Source organism: Oncorhynchus clarkii, chromosome 12, assembly GCF_045791955.1.
Source record: "Oncorhynchus clarkii lewisi isolate Uvic-CL-2024 chromosome 12, UVic_Ocla_1.0, whole genome shotgun sequence".
Taxonomy (NCBI): Eukaryota; Metazoa; Chordata; class Actinopteri; order Salmoniformes; family Salmonidae; genus Oncorhynchus; species Oncorhynchus clarkii.
This window is the reverse complement of record NC_092158.1, coordinates 35,073,036-35,095,185: the sequence shown is the minus strand read 5'-3', so window position 1 is coordinate 35,095,185 and position 22,150 is coordinate 35,073,036. Positions and strand designations below refer to the sequence as shown.

Sequence of the window (22,150 nt, the reverse complement as noted above, 5' to 3'; positions counted from 1 at the left end):
TGGATTCAGGTCTGGACTTTGACTTGGCCATTCTAACACCTGGATATGTTTATTTTTGAACCATTCCATTGTAGATTTTGCTTTATGTTTTGGATCATTGTCTTGTTGGAAGACAAATCTCCGTCCCAGTCTCAGGTCTTTTGCAGACTCCATCAGGTTTTCTTCCAGAATGGTCCTGTATTTGGCTCCATCCATCTTCCCATCAATTTTAACCATCTTCCCTGTCCCTGCTGAAGAAAAGCAGGCCCAAACCATGATGCTGCCACCACCATGTTTGACAGTGGGGATGGTGTGTTCAGGGTGATGAGCTGTGTTGCTTTTACGCCAAACATAACGTTTTGCATTGTTGCCAAAAAGTTCAATTTTGGTTTCATCTGACCAGAGCACCTTCTTCCACATGTTTGGTGTGTCTCCCAGGTAGCTTGTGGCAAACTTTAAACGACACTTTTTATGGATATCTTTAAGAAATGGCTTTCTTCTTGCCACTCTTCCATAAAGGCCAGATTTGTGCAATATACGACTGATTGTTGTCCTATGGACAGAGTCTCCCACCTCAGCTGTAGATCTCTGCAGTTCATCCAGAGTGATCATGGGCCTCTTGGCTGCATCTCTGATCAGTCTTCTCCTTGTATGAGCTGAAAGTTTAGAGGGACGGCCAGGTCTTGGTAGATTTGCAGTGGTCTGATACTCCTTCCATTTCAATATTATCGCTTGCACAGTGCTCCTTGGGATGTTTAAAGCTTGGGAAATCTTTTTGTATCCAAATCCGGCTTTAAACTTCTTCACAACAGTATCTCGGACCTGCCTGGTGTGTTCCTTGTTCTTCATGATGCTCTCTGCGCTTTTAACGGACCTCTGAGACTATCACAGTGCAGGTGCATTTATACGGAGACTTGATTACACACAGGTGGATTGTATTTATCATCATTAGTCATTTAGGTCAACATTGGATCATTCAGAGATCCTCACTGAACTTCTGGAGAGAGTTTGCTGCACTGAAAGTAAAGGGTCTGAATAATTTTGCACGCCCAATTTTTCCGTTTTTGATTTGTTAAAAAAGTTTGAAATATCCAATAAATGTCGTTCCACTTCATGATTGTGTCCCACTTGTTGTTGATTCTTCACAAAAAAATACTGTTTTATATCTTTATGTTTGAAGCCTGAAATGTGGCAAAAGGTCGCAAAGTTCAAGGGGGCCGAATACTTTCGAAAGGCACTGTATGTATATATATATATATAATCTCAACTTAGAATGAGTAAAGTCGTTTCTGAAATTTGGTTGTGCATCAGCAGTTTTCCACTTGTAACGTAAGTCACTGGCAGTCACTCAATTATATAGCCCTTCTTACATCAGCTGATATCTCAAAGTGCTGTACAGAAACCCCAAACAGCAAGCAATGCAGGCGTAGAAGCACGGTGGCTAGGAAAAAATCCCTAGAAAGGCAGGGACCTAGGATGAAACCTAGAGAGGAACCATGCTATGAGGGGTGGCCAGTCCTCTTCTGGCTGTGCCGGGTGGAGATTATAACAGAACATGGCCAAGATGTTCAAATGTTCATAAATGACCAGCATGGTCAAATAATAATAATCACAGTAGTTGTCGAGGGTGCAGCAAGTCAGCACCTCAGGAGTAAATGTCAGTTGGCTTTTCATAGCCAATCATTAAGAGTATCTCTACCACTCCTGCTGTCTCTAGAGAGTTGAAAACAGCAGGTCTGGGACAGGTAGCATGTCCGGTGAACAGGTCAGGGTTCCATAGCCGCAGGCAGAACAGTTGAACCTGGAGCAGCAGCACGGCCAGGTGGACTGGGGACAGCAAGGAGTCATCAGGCCAGGTAGTCCTGAGGCATGGTCCTAGGGCTCAGGTCCTCCGAGAGAAAGAAAGAAAGAAAGAAAGAAAGAATTAGAGAGAGCATACTTAAATTCACACATGACACCGGATAAAATAGGAGAAGTACTCCAGATATAACAGATTGACCCTAGCCCCCCGACACATAAACTACTGCAGCATAAATACTGGAGGCTGAGACACGAGGGGTCAGGAGACACTGTGGCCCCATCCTATGATACCCCCGGACAGGGCCAAACAGGCAGGATATAACCCCACCCACTTGCCAAAGCACAGCCCCAACACCACTAGAGGGATATCTCTATCTAAACCTTGTAGTACAAATTACCAACCTGGCATGCCCTAACCCATAGATTTTTTTTTTTTGTCACTCTCAATCAGATATCATATGAACATGGTATAAGTAATGGCAAAATGTGTAGAATTGCAGAAAATCTGCTTTAAAACTGCAAAAGTTTCTCATCACCCCATGGCAAAATGTGTAGAATGCCAGGAAATTAGCTTTAAAACTACGAAACAAGGTTCACCTCATGACAAAATTTGTGGAATTACGGAAAATGTTCTTTAACTAAAAAATGTATCTAACCAAAATCTCTCTTCGGGCCCCGACTAGGCTAGAGGCGCTTTTGCCTGATTAGCTTCCCTCATGTTTTCCTGGAATTTCTGATGCATCTCAGTGACTTACTGCTGCAAATACAAATCATTACACCTTTCCCATATTCAAGTAATTTGAAACATATTCCAGTTATTAGCCTTATGAAAGTAGAAACTTGGTTGCAGTTTCTGTGCCACAACGGTTACTGTTTTTTAATACATCTTTAATACTGGTAATCAGAATCTGTTGTTAGGTGTCGAGTTATATAGCTACAATTAGATTTTTGGAAGTGTGATTTTACGATTGCTTACTAAACAGATATTGTTTACCTGTTATATTTCTAAATAGATAATGCCTTATTTGTTTGGCCAGTGGCCCACCAATCAGATTATATTTTGGCCCACCAAACCTAAATATTTGAGCACCCCTGACCTACACGGTAGATAGCGTTGTCTACTCAACGGCTGATATACAAGTCAAGGTGAATCATAAGAGAGTTATGAATGAAGTCCCTTGGTCCCATAAGTTATTATTTCTCCCATTTCTCTGCTTGGGCCTTCTTTGGTGATCTAGGTAGGCTATATCTTCATCTGTAGAGCAATTCCACAGAATGACGCTGAGACTCTGATTTTTCACTTTAAAAGTATGCCGAACCAAAAACATTGATTGCAAAGTTGAACAGACCATTCAACACAACGTCTACTTTTAACAATTTCCAGTGAAAACTTTACTGAAACACGTTTACTAGAAGAACAGTGCAGATCTACAGTTTGGTAACAGAAAAACAGTCAAATCTCCCTCTGTTTTTTTACGAGACCACATTTTTCCAAAGAACTCTGTTAAATATCTACTCCGAATTAAGATTCAAAGATGTCTGCAGAAATAATTAATTGTCAGGTATGATATGACACCTTGAGTTTGAAAAAAATCTATTTTGGTTATGGAAGTACAGTAAGTGAAATGGATTAACACCTAGTACCATAATTATTGTAACAGATTGACTTCATGGGTCCATAATCTGTGCTATACAGAAATGCATAAGTATGAATGTCATTCTCTTCAATTTGGTTGGTCCGGACTAGACCAAAATATGTACCACCTATAGACGTATATTTTGCATATTTGGATAGCACAGTACAGAACAGTAGAGCACAGTACATTACAGTAAAGTATAGTGGAGTTCAGTACAGTAAAGCATAATTCAGTAAAGTACAGTACATCAAGTAAATTATACTGTACTTTACTTTAGTGTGCTGTACTGTACTAAAGTATACTTTACTGTACAACTGTTCTCTACTGTTGTTTTCTCTACTGTACTGCACTCTACTGTATTATACTGTTCTGTCCAAATTTTGTGAAACAGACGTCTATGATTGGTTCAGATTTGGACTGACCTTCAACCACTTTTCAATGTCCATGGACGTCTGGTGTTGGCTGGTGCTTAGTGGGTGAGAGGGCTGGTTACAGTAAATGGAACGAGAGGGGGTTCATGGGAGAGTTGACATTAACTTGAGAGAGAGAGTGAGTGGTTGTCCAGACTGTTTTCACACTCTTGCTTTGACCACCACGTGACATAAAGAGAAAGAAAACAGTTATGAGTTATGAGCTGAACATAACAGTATGCCAGTGGAAGAGAGGACAGTAGCAAATGAGCTCCCATTGTAGCCAATACAGTTGCAGTCATTCTGTTGCAGATTTTTTGGTCATTCTGTTTCCGATTTGACAACTAATTGGTAGGCCTACCTTTACTTGTTAATTCTGTGATCTTTCATTATCCTCCCTCATGAGGGAGATAAATAAAGAAATATCTTAAAGATATGTGGGTTTTTGGTAACAAAATGACAAGACACTAGGCAATATTTCTTAAACTTACAGATGGCAAATCATTTTTGCAAAACAAACATATTAGTTGGCAGGTGTCTTTATATCAACATTAATGTGATTTAATGCATTTTTAATACCTTTTAGGACTTTTTCTGCCAGATGTTTTATAAAGACCCCTTTTCCATCTGTTTGACCAGAAGTCAACGCCTTTACTTATTCCTAATTTGTAGGATGGAAAAAGGTTAAACTGTATATGACTTAATTTTAAAAAAACTATAGACTCTTTGCTTTCATTTGACACCAGATTTGACATGCTCCTATGAACTTCACATGTTTGTGCTCATAGGTCCTTTTACATGGAAATGCCCTTTAGTGTTCACTATAGGTATTAATTCAGTACACAGATATTTACAAGCTACATACAGATAAAGCTGCCTATCATCTGAAGTGAAGAGGAGCTCACTTTGTTGCCAAGGCACAACACTCACACAAAACCAAACGGAAGCTGCTGCTCTTCAGGCCTTCAGCGGGCCGTTGCTAGGTTACGGGTTGCGGTGGTGGAGTGAAGTGTTGCTCTGGCGTAGTGATACGAGGAGGGCACCGGGGAGATCTAAAGGTGGCCGTAAAAATACAATTACTGCCCCTTAACACAGGTCATTGGTTCAGGGGGACTATCAGGACCCCGCTTTTATTCAAATAGGGAAGTAGCATCATAAAACTAAGCTTAAGTGTTGCTGGTGATATGACGCTAGGGTATAATGTGATGTATACACACGACGCCAGCCAGGTAAACTAACCAGTCCTAGCTGCTGCCCACCACCCTGGTGCATAGGCCCTCCACACACTGTATCGAGTGTGCACGTGTGTCCGTTTGTGTGTAGTTATGTGCTTATCAAAGTGTGAGATGTTTTGATATCTGAAGAGCACAAACTGCTCTAACCAACAACTCTGACACTCCCGCAACACTCCCACGACATCCAGTAAACTATAAAGGATATTCTGTAGAACGAGAGAAGAGAAAGGACTGACTAAGTACTGCTATTATTTCCTATCCTGAAACATATCCAACTCTTGAGAAAAAAGCCCCTGAAACAACAACAACACACTTTTTCAGACTGAGCTTTTCAGACTCATTCTTTGGAAATGCCCCTGGACTTCCTGCCGAAAGTCCTTTTGAAAACCTCAGGTCTTTTTTAGCCGCACCGTGGAGTTCAGGAAGTTTAGAAATGAACAAGTCTTACAACTCTCAGTTTTAGTACTTACTTTCCTCCCTTATTATCTCACTAAGATTAGATATACTTCTAGTTTGAAATGATGAGAAAATGTTTGTTTACTTTTCCCTTCTCATTTACTTAGCGTCAGCACAACAGCATTGATTTTAGCCAATGAGCCATTGGATTATCGACTAATAGCTTGACGTATAGCCAGGGAAGTGGTATTTAACACAGGCTAATTAGTGGCTATATTCATTAGTCAGGTTAGATTGCTACCTCAATCTATATTGACAAAGTCGAGAGCTTAGTTCCTAGACAGGGCTAACGGTCTGTTTTAAAAGGCCTGCCTCCCACCTTTTTGAATTCTTCATACCTCTCCAGCCTCGACGTGGGCTGTGTCCACCCATACTCCAGGCCAGATCTGTGGCAGAGCTTGAAAAGAGTAGGCTATAAAAAATTAAGAGAGTCACACACTATAATGTAAGCTTCCAGTAATGTATTGGGTAAACCCACCATTTTGACAAAGAGCCCAGGCAGTAGGAAGCCAGTCTAGGACAGTCAGCCTCTCTGTGTAATCCTATAGTGTGATATAGCTCTCACTGTCTATGGTATCATTTGTACAATGCATCAGAACAATGCAGAAGCTTTGGTTTCTCTGTTCAGTTTCCAGGTTGTCCCATCTTGATAAACAATAGCATTTTTGGATAGAGTACGAAGCCCCAGAACAACTGAGATCAAACTAGTGTTTCTGTTTGTTTTCTCAGACCTGCTGCGTGTGCGTGTGCATGTGTGTATGATGGAAGAACGATATCAAAAGGCATCAATGGACAGATAACACTACAGTGGGAACAATGGCTTCATTATGCTGTGCAAATTAACACTGTTTTAAGAAGTCGTTCATTTGTAGACTGTTAATAAGAAATAATTGAACAATAGCTTTTAAGACAATGGTAGCCTAGTGTATTCGTGCATTTGCTTGTGTTTATGTGTTAGAGGATTTAGCTCCCCTCACTCGCTAAAGCCTTGATTCTTCCAGAGTGTGTGCTCCCATCCTCACACACACACACACATGCAGCAGAACTAGAAAAGGCTTTTTAGACATAAAAACAGCCCTGCTCTTTGTCCTTTCCCAGCTCTGAACTCCCATGGGTGAAGTCCAGGATTAGACTTTGAACTCGCTCAACCTTCGCTGGCTCAACGCAGCACAGCGCTTCCATTCGGTGCTGCTGAGGTTCAGGGTTCTTCTTTCCCCCCGTGCCGCTACTTGGTGGAGTGTATAGTGTAGCACGTGGCTAGCAGTCTGAATGTTTTAACGGAACATGGAGGGGCATATTTTATTTGCAAGGGTGCATATTTTATTGGGCTGTTTCTCTTAGTGGGCTTAGGACGGCTTTGTGACCTGTGTGTGTGTGCTGGAACCGTATGTTTTTTTCATGAGCATGGCCTTATTTCTATTACATGCACACTGGATGACTCTCATTCAATTCAGTCGTCGATAGGTTTAGGCTACTATATAATACTCAAATTGTCCCTATACCCACCATGAGGTTACTTCAACCTAGCCCAAGCATGAAAGTTTACAACGTAGGTGCACACAGGTTGACAGACAAATTTGAGGTCACAGACAGTGACACATGGAAAGACAGTGACATGTAATACCGCCTTACACACTCTGCATCTAGCTGCATCTAGTTGATATAGGGTGTAATCATTAGTCCAACAGTTGCAAACGAGAGTTTCTATTGGACAAATTCAGGTATGTTTATCCCCGTTTTGTTCCGTTTGCTTCCATTAAGACATTTTTTTCAACAGAATCGGCGGAATGAATACACCCCTGATCACGCGTAAACACAGTTAACTTTCATAGAAGCCACTTTGTATTCCTTGTCGCATCTATGCGCTCTCCTCCTCTCACCTCTTCCCTTCGCTTGTGGACTTCAATGCACAACACATCAGCTGTATGTGGCCAGGCGAAAAATATTAGGTAAAGTAACATAGCTAATAGAACTAATACGTTAGTAAACCCGCTACAATCATGCAGTAACGTTACATTGTACAGTCAGTAAGCAGTTACACCGGCGGGCCCCTGTGGCAAGAAATTAGTAATACAAAAAGCTTACCTTGACTAGGAAGAGTTCCAGTGTTTTGTTGGAGAGTCATAGCCAGCTAGCTAACATAGCATCCCTTTGTTTGAGCAGGGTGTTTCAGTAGGCTAAACTATCTAGCTGCATTTGCTAGCTAAGTAAGTGAAACTGAAAAAAATGACTTTCTCTCTTGCTTCTCCTTCATTTTGGAAGAAATTAATTTATTAAAAACTGTTAAACTATTGTCTTTCTCTCTGAGTCAACTACTCACCACATGTTATACACTGCAGTGCTAGCTGTAGCTTATGCTTTCAGTACTAGATAATTCCCTGATCCTTTGATTGGGTGGACAACATGTCAGTTCATACTGAAAGAGCTCTGATAGGCTGGAGAACGTTCTCTGGAATTTGTCATAATTACTGTGTAAGTCTATGGAAGGGGTGAGAACCATGAGCCTCCTAGGTTGTGTTTTGAAGTCAATGTACCCAGAGGAGGACAGAAGCTGTAAACTGAGGATGCCACCCGCCCTTATACATACACTCGCACATTCTCAGGAATGTTTTTTCCCAATCACTATACGGGTCTCTTATCTTTGCCTGTCACGCTCATGCTTTTTAGACCTCCTCATTATTCTAATCAGTCATTTCAATGCAGCTCTATGGGAAAGACAAGCTCATGTCAGGTGAAGAGAGTATTGTGACAGAACAGTGACTATGTGGTTCTTTTGTTCAACACTGAAGACATGTCACACTCTGTTGGCGCCACAGGCAGTCACGGATACAGGCATGATGTAATTACATTTGCCTCGGGTAGCATACTGTATTTACTACAAAACAGCGATGTGGAATATCATATAATTGAATAAAAAGCTTTCGGTACATTTCACTTGTTTGTTTTTGACTCATACAAGCACCCAACCAAAAATAACAGAATCCAAGAGCATTTGATTCATCAGTTAGAGCGTCATTCTCAACTGTAATACAAAGTTAACCTCCACCCAACCTCCGCTATCAGATTCATATTTCCAGGCGTTTCTCACACACACACACCATTTTATTGTGTTCCTGTGTGATAGTGCTGAGGAGGCAGCAGCCTGCTGTATCAACCCTCCCCTGGGCAGAGCTGCTATGCAGATGTCCTCTCAAACATGAATATCAAAATATCACAACTACTTTTATTAAACTCTGCAGAACAGCAGCACTGCTATGGAATGTGTGTGTGTGTGTGTGTGTGATGTGCGCACATGCACTTGAGGCCCATGTGGTTTACAGCTGAGTTGCACCTGTGCTTGATGATGCTGTCGTTACCGCTGGCTTCATCAGTGCCAATGTGTATAATGAACATGTGCCAGCTGTCAATCATCACAGTGGTGTTTCAGTTAGAATGTACTACAGAAAAGATGGAATGCACTGTTCACCAACATTGGGATGGTTGGAATCGAAGATAGTGATAGTAATGAAAATACCTTATAGTAAAACCTGTCACTCCTAGTCCTAACTGTAGCACACATAATATTGGTTGAGGACCTGTCTGTTGAGATTATTTTCTGCGCCTCTTTGGAACAAATCTACCATACTATTTTCAGCATGCCTTTGGAGTGCTACATTTTATCTACCCAGGAGCAAGCCCAGGGTGGTAACAGAGATCTGAATGCAGTTCTCCTTTTTGAACTCTCTCTTTCTCTCTCTCTCACTCCCTATCTCTCACTCCCTCTCCAACTCTCTCTTTTTCCAGCTCGTTCTCTCCCTCATCCTCTCATTATAAGGAGAACACAACATTCCGTACATCCTTACCAGAGGAGACAGGGAGAACATCTTTCATTACCAGTGGCCTTTACAACATAAATGCCATTTTAGAGACTAACAATTTCAATTGTTCTGAAAATAAGTCAGCCAGCAAGATGCTTAGTTAAGCAGTTTAACTTTTTATATTATATTAATATACATAATAACTGTGCATATTAAATCAGTTAGTGCAGGGTCCAAAGTTCATTCCCACAGGCAAAGCAAATCTTTTTTGTAGCTGGAGCAGTATTGGGGCCAGGAGGTTGTGACCAGACCAGGACCCAATCTACAGGTTATAATAACTGCCAATCAGAGGAGGCTGATGAGAGGAGCTATAGGAGGACAGGCTCATTGTAATAGCTAGAAGAGAATACATGGATTGGTATAGAAAAAACATAAAACGTATAGAAACCACATGTTTGACACGATTCCATGTATTACATTTCAGCCATTACAATGAGCCCGTCCTCCAATAGCTCCTCCCACCAGCCTCCTCTGCTGCCAATATCTAAATAAATTGTCAATTCCCTCCGATGTGGGGCATGCTGCTTTTCAAATCAAACACACTTCTGAAAGTGCAGTGTGGAAAACACTGCTATCTGCAATGACTGAACTGCAGCTCCAGTCCAGTTGTGTTTTTTCCACTGGTGTTCCCATTTGTTTCCCTCTGCAGGTTGGCAGAACTTGACCCAGTTTAGCTGCTGTGTGTGATGCTGACAAAATGACCTTTCACCTGTGACTCACAGCCCGCTGTGACAGTAGACATCAATCAGGGATGTGTGTCCTCCAGAGTTATGAGGGTGTGTGTGTGTGCGTCTTTGTATGCCTCTTCCTAGCATGTGTCACTCTCTGTATAATCAGAGCTCCAGTTACGTTGGCTGTTGATTGTAATATGGTTGGTCCCCTGTCATGTCTCTCTACTGGTGCCCCAGAGCTTCTACTCCTCACAGTGAAAAATGCTTCAAATATATTCTCTCTCTTTCAAACCATGGATATTTCTCTATTTCTTGCTGTGCGTGTTTCCTCCCCTCAGTGGCTGGACTGCTCCTGTACAGTATGTGTTTGATGTTGGGTATTGATGGACACTGGTGTATTTCACATACACAGATACTGTACATTTAGCACACTACTAATTGGTCTGCCAGCCAATTAAAGCTGCACAGTCATTAAGAATGTGCTGTCATGCCTCCTGATTCATCTGTGTTTAATCCACTCGGGAGCACTGGCTTTGTGGACGTCTTGGCTTCAACCACTGTTCAATATGTTTAATCTTTACATTCTAATGTTGTTTTTTGAGAGAAACCATCATTTTCAACCTGGACTCAGGGTTAGACGTAGCATAGTAAACATAAAGCCACTTAGTTTGTTATGTGACCATTCGTATCTTATGTATTCATTTGTGGATGTCCATCATCCATTTTGTATGATATGCTACTAATTTGCAATTCGAAAAATATGTTAAGAATTTATAAAACGTATGTATGATATGTTACAAATTGTAATGTTAGCTTAGCTAGAGTTTTGGGTTAGAGGTTAGGGTTAGGATTTAGGTTAAAGGTTTAAGTTTATGGTTAGGGGAAGGGTTAGCTAACATGCTAAGTAATTGCAAAGTAACTAAAAAGTAGTAAGTTGTGGCTAATTAGCTGAAATGCAAAAGTTTTCTGTGATGAGATTCGAACACGCAACCTTTGGGTTGCTAGATGTTCGTGTTATACGGCTACCTATCCAGCCCGACCAACCACCCAACTTTAGTTTTTGCCTTAAGTAACCTTCTGTCTTGTGTAACCATACCAAACGTAACAAATCATACTAATTTGAGTGTCCCGGGTTTATGTTTACTATGCTACGTCTAGTCTATGAGACCAGGCTCTCATTTTCTCTTTATTTTACTGAGAAATACAGTTCTGTGTTGTCTAGTCACTCTGTTTCTATATGCAGCTCAATGTGCTTCAAGTGAAACGCACACGTACACACTATCAAAGTGGGGGAAGCAGCACATTGCTGAGTCGTGTCATTGCACAGACTTATGAATATCAGATGGTGTCGCAGACAGAGGGGTGGGGGAGAGAGAGAGGTGGGGTGAATGGGAGTGAGAGGAAGAGAGAGGGGTGGGGGAGAGAGAGAGGTGGGGTGAAGGGGAGTGAGAGGAAGAGAGAGGGGTGGGGGGAGAGAGGGGAGGGGGAATGAGAGGAAGAGAGAGGGGTGGGGGAGAGAGAGAGGTGGGGTGAAGGGGAGTGAGAGGAAGAGAGAGGGGTGGGGGGAGAGAGGGGAGGGGGAGTGAGAGGAAGAGAGAGGGGTGGGGGAGAAGGGGAGTAAGAGGGGTGGGGGCGTGAGAGGGAGAGAGAGGGGTGGGGGAATGAAGGAGAGGGGTGGGAGAGATAGGGGTGGGGAAGGGAGAGGAAGAGGAAGAGAGAGGGGTGGGGGAGAGTGGCCATGAGAGGGGAGGGGGAGTGAGCGAGAGAGAGGGGTGGGGAGAGAGGGAGAGAGGGGGGGATGGGAGGGAGAGAGAGAGCGCGAGAGAGGGAGCAAGCTTTAAATCTTTCATGTCCTCTTGGAATCAGCAGATATTTCTAAGGATGCTCTGCTTTATTTTTCTGATTATTCTTCTTTCATTTTAAATGTGGTGTCTGAATTGAATTATTTTCCTTGATTAAAAGAGGAGGTTTAAAGCAGGGAGGTGTAAGGTACAAAAATGAATGACTGTTCTTGTTTCTGATCTCCTCTCACTCTCTTCCTTTTCTTCCTTCTCCTCATACTCTCATCCGACTATGAAAGCCCTCTTACACACACGCACACATGCACACACGCACGCACACACGCACACATACACACACACTCAGCCCGTTGCCCATGAATATTACATGAGTGCTTCATCTCTGAGGGCCTCTCGACTTTTTCATTTTGCCAAGTTACAGTCAGTCCTCAATGCTGATTGGCTGGAGTCAATGTCGCCCACTCAATGCTCTCAAAGATGACATAGACAAACCTAGCTTCCTACAATGTAGTCCCGCACCATCAGGCCTGTCAGTCATCCTGATTCACATTTCTTCCATCTGCATCAACATAATATTTATGAGTGTGTTTGTGTGTGTACGCTCGTGTGTGTGTGCGTGTGAGTGTGAGTTTAAGCTGTGGCCTGGTTCCCATCAGTTTCCTGAAGTGGGCTGTGAGTGGTAGATGAGAACATACAGTAGACATGACTCATCAGAGGGACTGTGTGATTGGACATGTCAAACTGTGTTCGGTCTCTGTTTAGCTCTTCCCATTGGTCACCCAGCCATGAAACAGTTAAGTCTACTGTTGGTGATGTACTTTTTAGGTGTTGCTTTGTACACTTCATTCTCTACTTTTGTTTTCCTCTTGCGGTTAAATCCATTTGCACACATCCACAAATGCACACCCACACACCCCCACACACACACCCAGAGTGATGGATCGCCCAGGCTTTCTCCATCAGTGTCCTATTGGTAGGTCTCCTGAGCATCTCATTACCATAAGCTAAATTGATGTGTTCCCTCTGCTAAGTGAATTAAAAACAGTGCTCCAGGAAGACAGCTCAGGGGAAGGCAGCCTGACTGACTGGACTGGACTGACTAACTAACTGACTGAATGACTGACTGTCTGACTGACTTCCTGCATTGAAAGATGTCTGGCAGGTAATGGCAGGTGTTGATAAAAGCTATGGGGTGGTCTCTGGTGGAGGCTGCATGTGTTTTAACAGAATGGGTAGGCCTGTGTGTGGTATGTGTGTTATTTTTAACAGAATGGGTAGGCCTGTGTGTGGTATGTGTGTTATTTTTAACAGAATGGGTAGGCCTGTGTGTGGTATGTGTGTTATTTTTAACAGAATGGCTAGGCCTGTGTGTGGTATGTGTGTTATTTTTAACAGAATGGGTAGGTCTGTGTGTGGTATGTGTGGTATTTTTAACAGAATGGGTAGGCCTGTGTGTGGTATGTGTGTTATTTTTAACAGAATGGGTAGGCCTGTGTGTGGTATGTGTGTTATTTTTAACAGAATGGCTAGGCCTGTGTGTGGTATGTGTGTTATTTTTAACAGAATGGCTAGGCCTGTGTGTGGTATGTGTGTTATTTTTAACAGAATGGGTAGGCCTGTGTGTGGTATGTGTGTTATTTTTAACAGAATGGGTAGGCCTGTGTGTGGTATGTGTGTTATTTTTAACAGAATGGGTAGGCCTGTGTGTGGTATGTGTGTTATTTTTAACAGAATGGGTAGGCCTGTGTGTGGTATGTGTGTTATTTTTAACAGAATGGCTAGGCCTGTGTGTGGTATGTGTGTTATTTTTAACAGAATGGGTAGGCCTGTGTGTGGTATGTGTGTTATTTTTAACAGAATGGGTAGGCCTGTGTGTGGTATGTGTGTTATTTTTAACAGAATGGGTAGGTCTGTGTGTGGTATGTGTGTTATTTTTAACAGAATGGCTAGGCCTGTGTGTGGTATGTGTGTTATTTTTAACAGAATGGCTAGGCCTGTGTGTGGTATGTGTGTTATTTTTAACAGAATGGGTAGGCCTGTGTTTGCTTCTGAGGCATTTTAATGGGGTGTTTTTGGTTGTGTGCGTGCTTTATTTTTTAACGGAATGGGTAGGCCTGTGTGTGTTATGCGTTTGCTTCTGAAGCGGAGAGAGAGAGAGAGACTCTGCAGGATATTGTATTGATGCAGCGCTCCGCTGTGCTCTGAGACAGAGAGACAGCTCTGTGTTTGACAAGATAAAGACGGTACACACACAGAACCCCCTCTCTACATTCCTGTCTCTGTCTCCCCTAAGCACCACACACACACACTCTACCTTCACATCATAACACCCCCACACTGGTATGTTCACATTCAGACACATGCAGACAGATTGCATATACTCAGGCATGCCTCTGCGCACACGCATGCATGTACCTTTATGAACAATAAACGCAGAATGCTGAGTTGATATTTGCAACAAAGCCTCTTTCACTCATGCTGCCAAACATACCCTCGTAAAACTGACTATCCTACCGATCCTTGACTTCGGCGATGTCATTTTTAAAATAGCCTCCAACACTCTACTCAGCAAATTGGATGCAATATATCACAGTGCCATCCATTTTGTCACCAAAGCCCCATATACCACCCACCACTGCGACCTGTAGGTTCTCGTTGGCTGGCCCTCGCTTCATATATGTCGCCAAAACCACTGGCTCCAGGTCATCTATAAGTCTTTGCTAGGTAAAGCTCCGCCTTATCTCAGCTCACTGGTCACCATAGCAGCACCCACCTGCTGCACGCGCTCCAGCAGGTATATTTCACTGGTCATCCCCAATGACTGGAACGAATTGCAAACATCCCTGAAGCTGGAGACTCATATCTCCCTCACTAACTTTAAGCATCAGCTGTCAGAGCAGCTCACCCTCACTGCATCTATACATAGCCCATCTGTAAATTGCCCATCCAACTACCTCATCCCCATATTGTTACTTTTTTTTTTTTTTTTAATTTTCTCCTTTGCACCCCAGTATCTCTACTTGCACATTCATCTTCTGCACGCCAGTGTTTAATTGCTAAATTGTAATTACTTTGCCACTACGGCCTATTTATTGCCTTACCTCCCTAATCTTATCTCATTTGCACACGTTTTTTTCCCTATTGTGTCATTGACTGTACATTTCTTTATTCCATGTGTAACTCTGTGTTGTTGTTTGTGTCGCACTGCTTTGCTTTATCTTGGCCAGGTCGCAGTTGTAAATGAGAACTTGTTCTCAACTGGCCTACCTGGTTAAATAAAGGTGAAATAAAACATAAAAAAATAATATTCCATTGCTGGCCGCGCTCCATTACTGCAACTCTTTTGTAAACCTACTCAACTGTGGACAATACCTCAGTTCCACATCACAACCTTATAGCATGTTATTCTAGTTAACTCACCCAACAACTCTCATCTCCTCCCAATGGGATGATCCCTTGGTTTAATCAATCTTCTACTGTGATGTCTTCCATCAACCTGATAATGGAATCTGTCCTCAGACGATTGATGCTTTCACTGGGGAACCCTCTTTTTCCATGCCACTTGAACCAGCATGGACATAATGTAAACTATGTCTCTGTTGACAACTAGCTCTCACAGTCTCATGTCAGACGTTCATCCATATTTCACAAACGTCAAATTTAGAAGTGTTTAAGGTTAAGTTTAGGCATTAACTCCAGATTTCTAAGGTTAGGGTTAAGTTCAGGCATTAATTGCAAATATTAAGGTAAGGTTTGGGATAGGTTTAAAACAAGAATAAAAAATATAACTTTCTATCACTGGATTCAAACTTGCAACCTTTGGAATCAGAGGCTTTCGCCCATCCGCCATCCCCGCCTACAACGCCATAGCAAAACCGAAAACTCCTTGAATGTAATAATGTTCACTGTTGCCCCTAGTGGCCGGTTTCCACATCATCTCCCAATGTCCTCAGATATGGCTTGCCAACCCACCATACTGACTTGTATCACGGGTGACGTGTCTGCTGTTGAAGGGTTGGTACACACACACACACACACACACACACACACACACACACACACACACACACACACCACACACACACACCGTGATTCATAATCTACCACACTGTTAGAATGCAGGTTGACCTTTATTGTCATGAGTCTTGCTCTGGAGGCAGAACTGAGCAGTTTCCACTAGATGTTTATAATTTAAAGTTAAAGTTAGATTTTATTACTTTGTGGCTGTGCCAGCTAGTGACCACTGCAGAGCTGCCTTCAGTACATGAGTCATCCCAATAAATGCCAACCTGCTGTTTCAACATGCAACACTCTCGCACACACAGAGAGCCCCCTACCCATCTGCTAATGGACTCATCCACCTTGGGCTGGGTGCTCATGCTGTTCATACTGATTGATCTGCTGATGGGGTTGATACTTTTACTGATACCTGTGATCAGGTCTACAACCATCTAAAACTAGTTGTCTGGGAGGATGACTGCGCTGCGCAATGTGATGAAAGGAATGAAGGTGTCATCTCTCGTCTTATTTTCCTTTCTCGCTGTGCATGGTGCTCTCTCTATGACAGCAGCAGTACTTAAGTACTGTTCCAGTCCTGGTTGGTTCATACCCTGTCAGAGCTGAACAGGGTTACTGCCTGAAACGTCTACCATGGGTCAAATGTGTTGAACGCGAGTGAAGAGCGAGACCGAGAGGGAGAGGGGGAAAAAGCAAAGGAGGATAGGATAGAGAGACTGTCCTGGGAAAGACTTATGGATTAACCTGCAGACTGGATAGAGCACTGTAGGAGAATAAACTCCCCCTGTTTCCCTGGGGGGGGGGGGGGGGGATTCCCTTGAGAACCACACTCCTAGACCACTTTAAATGTATACACTTGAATTGAACGATGAAAAAAATATATTGTTATTGTTCTTGGTATGTGTCGTGTCTTTGCTATGCCGGATTAAGTGATATGACATGCTATTCTATAAAATGATTTATATTACCTGATTGAACTAATCATGTAAATGTAATTAACTAGAAAGTTGGGGCACCACGAAATAATGTTTATAGAGCTGTTATCTTCCGAATAAACTCTTAAGACCTGGTAATCTTTTACATCAATAGCAGTCAATTCTTAATCTTCACCTTATTCAGTCTCATCTGAAGTCGTAGAATTCTTGGTTATCTTCACAAACCCTGGCTAACAAGTTGAATCAGCAATACAAAATTTGGTCGAATTATTTATTTACTAAATACCAAAACAATCACACAGAATTACACATACACAGGATGGGTCATACATTGATTACTAATTATGTCATAAAAGAAAACGTCCCTAGCGGACTGAACAGATATGACGGCTGGATACACAAAGAAAGGGGGTTTGGTTTTGAATGAAAGCACGGGAAGACTGAGGAACAAAGGAATTTGGTCTCTGATCGGACCTTGTAAAGCTATTCTATCCTAAATACAGAATCTTATGCATTCTAAATAACCGCCAATTTGTAAAAGGAAAATGCAAGAAATATTTACTTTGAGCTGTGCTTCAATAGGTTGGTCGTAGATGGAAGGTCGTGTTGCCCAACAGAGATCTTCCTGTCCTCTGAAGAATGTTTGGTAGAAAGGATGCGTTGTAGTACCGTCGTGTGTATGGTAGAAGAGATACTTTGTCCGTCCTTTCCTAGCCCACGTTTACAGCTGCTGCTGCTCACTCAACGGCTAGGAGGTATCACTTTTTTAGTGAATAAGAGTTCAAAGTTCATACCAAGTTGCCATACTTTAAGCTCACGCTGAAGTTGGCATAGTTCTGTAGTTTGATATTAGCCCTTTTAATGTATGGACAATTGTCAATTGTACAATTGTCGTAAAGGGCTTATGTAGTAGGGGAGAGAAGGGCGTGCTTCATAGTTCACAACCAATGTCTGTTCACAGAGTTTACCTTATGGAAACAATTCTCTCATTTAGAAGCTAAAATTACATTTAATCTTTTCATAAATAGTTTAATATTTAAACATTTAAAATGCACAGCAATTCCATGTGAATCTGAATCTGAACTAGAATGTATAGACTTTCTAAGATACAGTTTATGTCATTCTATCATCAGTAATAATGTCTCAGATGACAACGAATCTGATATCATATTCTTTAAGTACCAACGTATAATTTCAACTGGTTGGATTACCGAAATATGGTTCTGGTCCCCACCCCTTTTGATGTTTTCAGACTCTCTATGTTAACAAAGGGCTTTCCAAGAGTCACTCTGTAGAGTAGCGAGAGAGGAAAGGGGAAAGGTATTTATGGGGTTCATAAACCTCACCAACAGGCCAACATCATGACATATAGATGGATCCAGTTTTGTCTTGTGAATTTTGTTAGTCAGGTTTTATAGTGAACTATGTCATTTTAGGATACAGCGAAACTATTTGAACTCACACACATTACCTTATTTTCCATCCAATTTGAGGAAATATTCAAAAATCTGTACATTTTCCCACCAGAGATGTGGTTCCATCAAATTAACTTGTTGCTGTTAAAAGTCTGTTTGTGATGACGTAGTGCACATAAAAAGTTACTTTTGCAGTTAAATGTACTAAATAAAATTTTAAAAAATCTATGTGTTTCCATCGCAATCTTTTATGTCACAACAACTGTTCCATTATGTAGCGAACGTGCCCACTCTGCTTTTGGCATGTGTGCTCTAGCCAACAGCGTGCAGATATAGTGCGGGTATAGCCTTGATGAGATTATTATGGACAAAATGTAATTAATTTTTATGTCAAACGGCAGCCAAGCATCGATCATCATGTCACCAGAATGTCTCTTGTGCGCCATATGGGCTTGAGTAAGTGTGTGTGTTTGTGCACATTTATCTCTATTCTTCTTCTCGAAAACATGATGAGATGTGGGCTGGGTGGTAGCCTAACAGTTAAGAGGTTGGGTCAGTAACCGAAAGGTTGCTGGTTTGAATCCCTGAGCTGACTAGATGAAATCTATAGATGTGCCCTTGATCAAGGCACTTAACCCTACTTTCTCCTGTAAATTGCTATGGATAAGAGTGTCTTCTAAATGACTCAAATGTAAAAATGTGGAGATGTGATTGAGATGCAGAGCGATGTGTGTGATATATGGAGGGTTAGTGCTGTGACTGCTGTCACTGGGGACCCATGTGGCTGCACTCACTCAGTCAGTGTACTAATCAGTGGTGTAAAGTACTTAAGTAGTTTTTTGGGGTATCTGTACTTTACTTTGGTCTAATTCACACACTTATCAAGAGAACATCCCTGGTCATCCTTATTGACACGCTAAACACATGCTTCGTTTGTAAATTATGTCAGAGTGGTTGTGTGCCCCGGGCTATATGTAAATTAAAAAAATACTAGAAAATTTGAAAATCTGATTTGCCTAATATAAGGAATTTGAGATGATTTATACTTTTACTTTTGATACTTAAGTAAATTTAAGCAATTACATTTACTTTTGATACTTAAGTATATTTTAAACCAATAGTTTTAGACTTTTACTCAAGTAGTATTTTACTGGGTGACTTTTACTCGAGTCATTTTCTATTAAGGTATCTTTACTTTTACTCAAGTATGACAGTTGGGTACTTTTTCCACCAGTGGTACTCATGGACTGGTTAGGACGGTGATGATCACTGTTCTCGTTGTATGAGATGAACAACCTCCCACTGGGAAATTAACGAGACATGGTCCCACCCCTGTTGATGATGCTGTTGTGTTGTTGATGTATGAGGATGGGTGGGTGGGACGCAGAGGAGGATTGCATCTGCAATCACCAGCAATGTTGTCACTACTGTAAGATTAAATGACCAAATCTAACAGGCTTTTTTTGCCCGTCTCTCAGAGCTTTAAGTCTCTTAGCACGATCAAGTAAAAAATAGAAGTTCAGTACCTGTTAGGGCTAATGGTGTGTCAAGCTTGCTGGAACATCAGCCCTGGCGTGCTTGCCTTATCCAGTGTTGAGAATGCTTTTGACAACCCTTGACATGAACGCAAGCACACACACGCACACACATTTATGAACCCTTGTGCTTTTTTGACAACCCTTGATGCAGTAATGATTTACTTTAGTCTCTTGAGTTTGGTTCATTCCCTGTTGTTTACAGAAGTTTAGCTGTGGTTGCTATGCCCTGGTTCGGACCTAGACCTGTCAGTGTAAATAGAGCAGGGCCTACAGACTACACATAGAAGAGAAAAACAGGCTGTCAAACGTATTCAGCACACCCATCACGTTTGACTGTACTACTCAACGGATCTGATGAGCTCAGGTTTGTTTTGTAGTTTGTTTGGAGAGAAAACCCTTTCAGGAGAAGTGGATGAGATCAGAATGGGAGAACATTCCAGAATGGGAAAGCAAAGATCTATGTGTTTAGAGGAGCTTAATCTGTACTTTCTCATACATTTTTCATTTGGGCTTCTTCTGGGGATACTGTTCTCTGAGGACTTCTGAATAGAGCTGTCTCTGATGAGTCAATAAGACCTTTGAAACTGAAATGGTTGGAAGAGTTTACTCTAGCAGTCAGGTCAGAGCACTAAAGTGGACATTCAATCAAAAACGTTCCCTTTTTTTTACACAGAATACAGAAAGACGAAATGTGAATATGCGACACACATTTCAATGGGAATATGCGACACATTTCAATGGGAATATGCAACACATAGTTGAATGGGAATATGCAACACATGGTTCAATGGGAATATGCAACACCAAATTCAATGGGAATATGCAACACATAGTTCAATGGGAATATGCAACACATAGTTCAATGGGAATATGCAACACATGGTTCAATGGGAAGATGCAACACATAGTTCAATGGGAATATGCAACACATGGTTCAATGGGAAGATGCAACACATGGTTCAATGGGAAGATGCAACACATGGTTCAATGGGAAGATGCAACACATAGTTCAATGGGAATATGCAACACATGGTTCAATGGGAAGATGCAACACATGGTTCAATGGGAAGATGCAACACATGGTTCAATGGGAAGATGCAACACATGGTTCAATGGGAATATGCAACACATGGTTCAATGGGAAGATGCAACACATAGTTGAATGGGAAGATACAACACATAGTTCAATGGGAATATGCAACACCAAGTTCAATGGGAATATGCAACGCGAATGGGAATATGCAACACATAGTTCAATGGGAATATGCAACACATCATTCAATGGGAATATGCAACACACAGTTCTGAAGATTCAATGTTTTTTGAATCAGGAGCAGTAGACTGTTATGATTGGAATAAGAGAAAAAAAACGACACTCTAGCTTTTCTAACAGAATTGCAAATCTCTGAACAAAGTTATGCTTGTTGTCCTTGAGTTCAGTCATTCCAAAGAAGGATGTTGTTAGTATGTGTTGAAATTGGCTGTAAATTGCCTCTCTTTCTCTCTGTCACAACCAATTTAATAGTGGCAGAGTTTTGCAGGCAGAGAACATCTATTTGATGCAAATCCTCTATTGTGCCAACAAACTGGTAAAAACAGAAAGTGTGTGTGTGATGTTTTTTTTCAATCTCTCCATCCCTCTGTTTTTGCCTGGGGCTGTGTGTGTGTGCTGTCTGATGCTGGTGTGTGGTGTGTGTGTGTGTTTGTGTGTTTGATGCTGAACTCCCACTCTGCTGAAGCAACAGGAGTGGCGCTGAGAGTCATCAGCCACCACAGTGGCTCAGCAGTCTCAATCTGTCACAGCCCGCAGCCACACACACACATGTTATAATCCCTCATACTCTCCATCTGGATGCACGCACAACACCCGCACATACTCACACATATACACACTCTTTCCAAAACATTTGAAAGCACATTTAAAAAGGAGAAAAGTTCAATAAAGTGTGAAAAACTCAAGTGGTGAGCTTTTTACCATAGTGCACATTGTTTCCACACCCAGTATCTTCCTTCAGCATTGCTCCCGAGTGGTGCAGTGGTCTAAGGCACTGCATCTCAGTGCTAGAGGCGTCACTATAGACCCTGGTTCGATTCCAGGCTGTTTCACAACCGACTGTGGTTGGGAATCCCATAGGGCGGCGTACAATTGGCCCAGCTTCATCCTAGTTAGGGTTTGGCCGGGGTAGGCCGTCCATTGTAAATAAGAAATTGTTCTTAACTGACTTGCCTGGTTAAATAAAAAGAAAGAAATACATTGTGACTGAGTGGTGGACCTGAGTTATGATAATCCTTATTATTCTCTAATCTAGGATTGGATTGACAGACATCTTGTTTCTAATCCTAATCCCCCATCACCAGTCTGCCCCGGGGGAACTCTAATAGCCCTGCTGTCAACGACAAC

At 41.9% G+C, this 22,150-nt stretch overlaps 1 protein-coding gene across 1 annotated transcript in view; it reads left to right on the top strand.

Annotated features, from left to right (window-relative positions):
* LOC139423123 (LHFPL tetraspan subfamily member 7 protein-like) overlaps positions 1-22,150 on the top strand; it is a 215,462-nt gene that overhangs the window by 62,846 nt on the left and 130,466 nt on the right. The gene's annotated exons all lie outside the window — the stretch shown is intronic.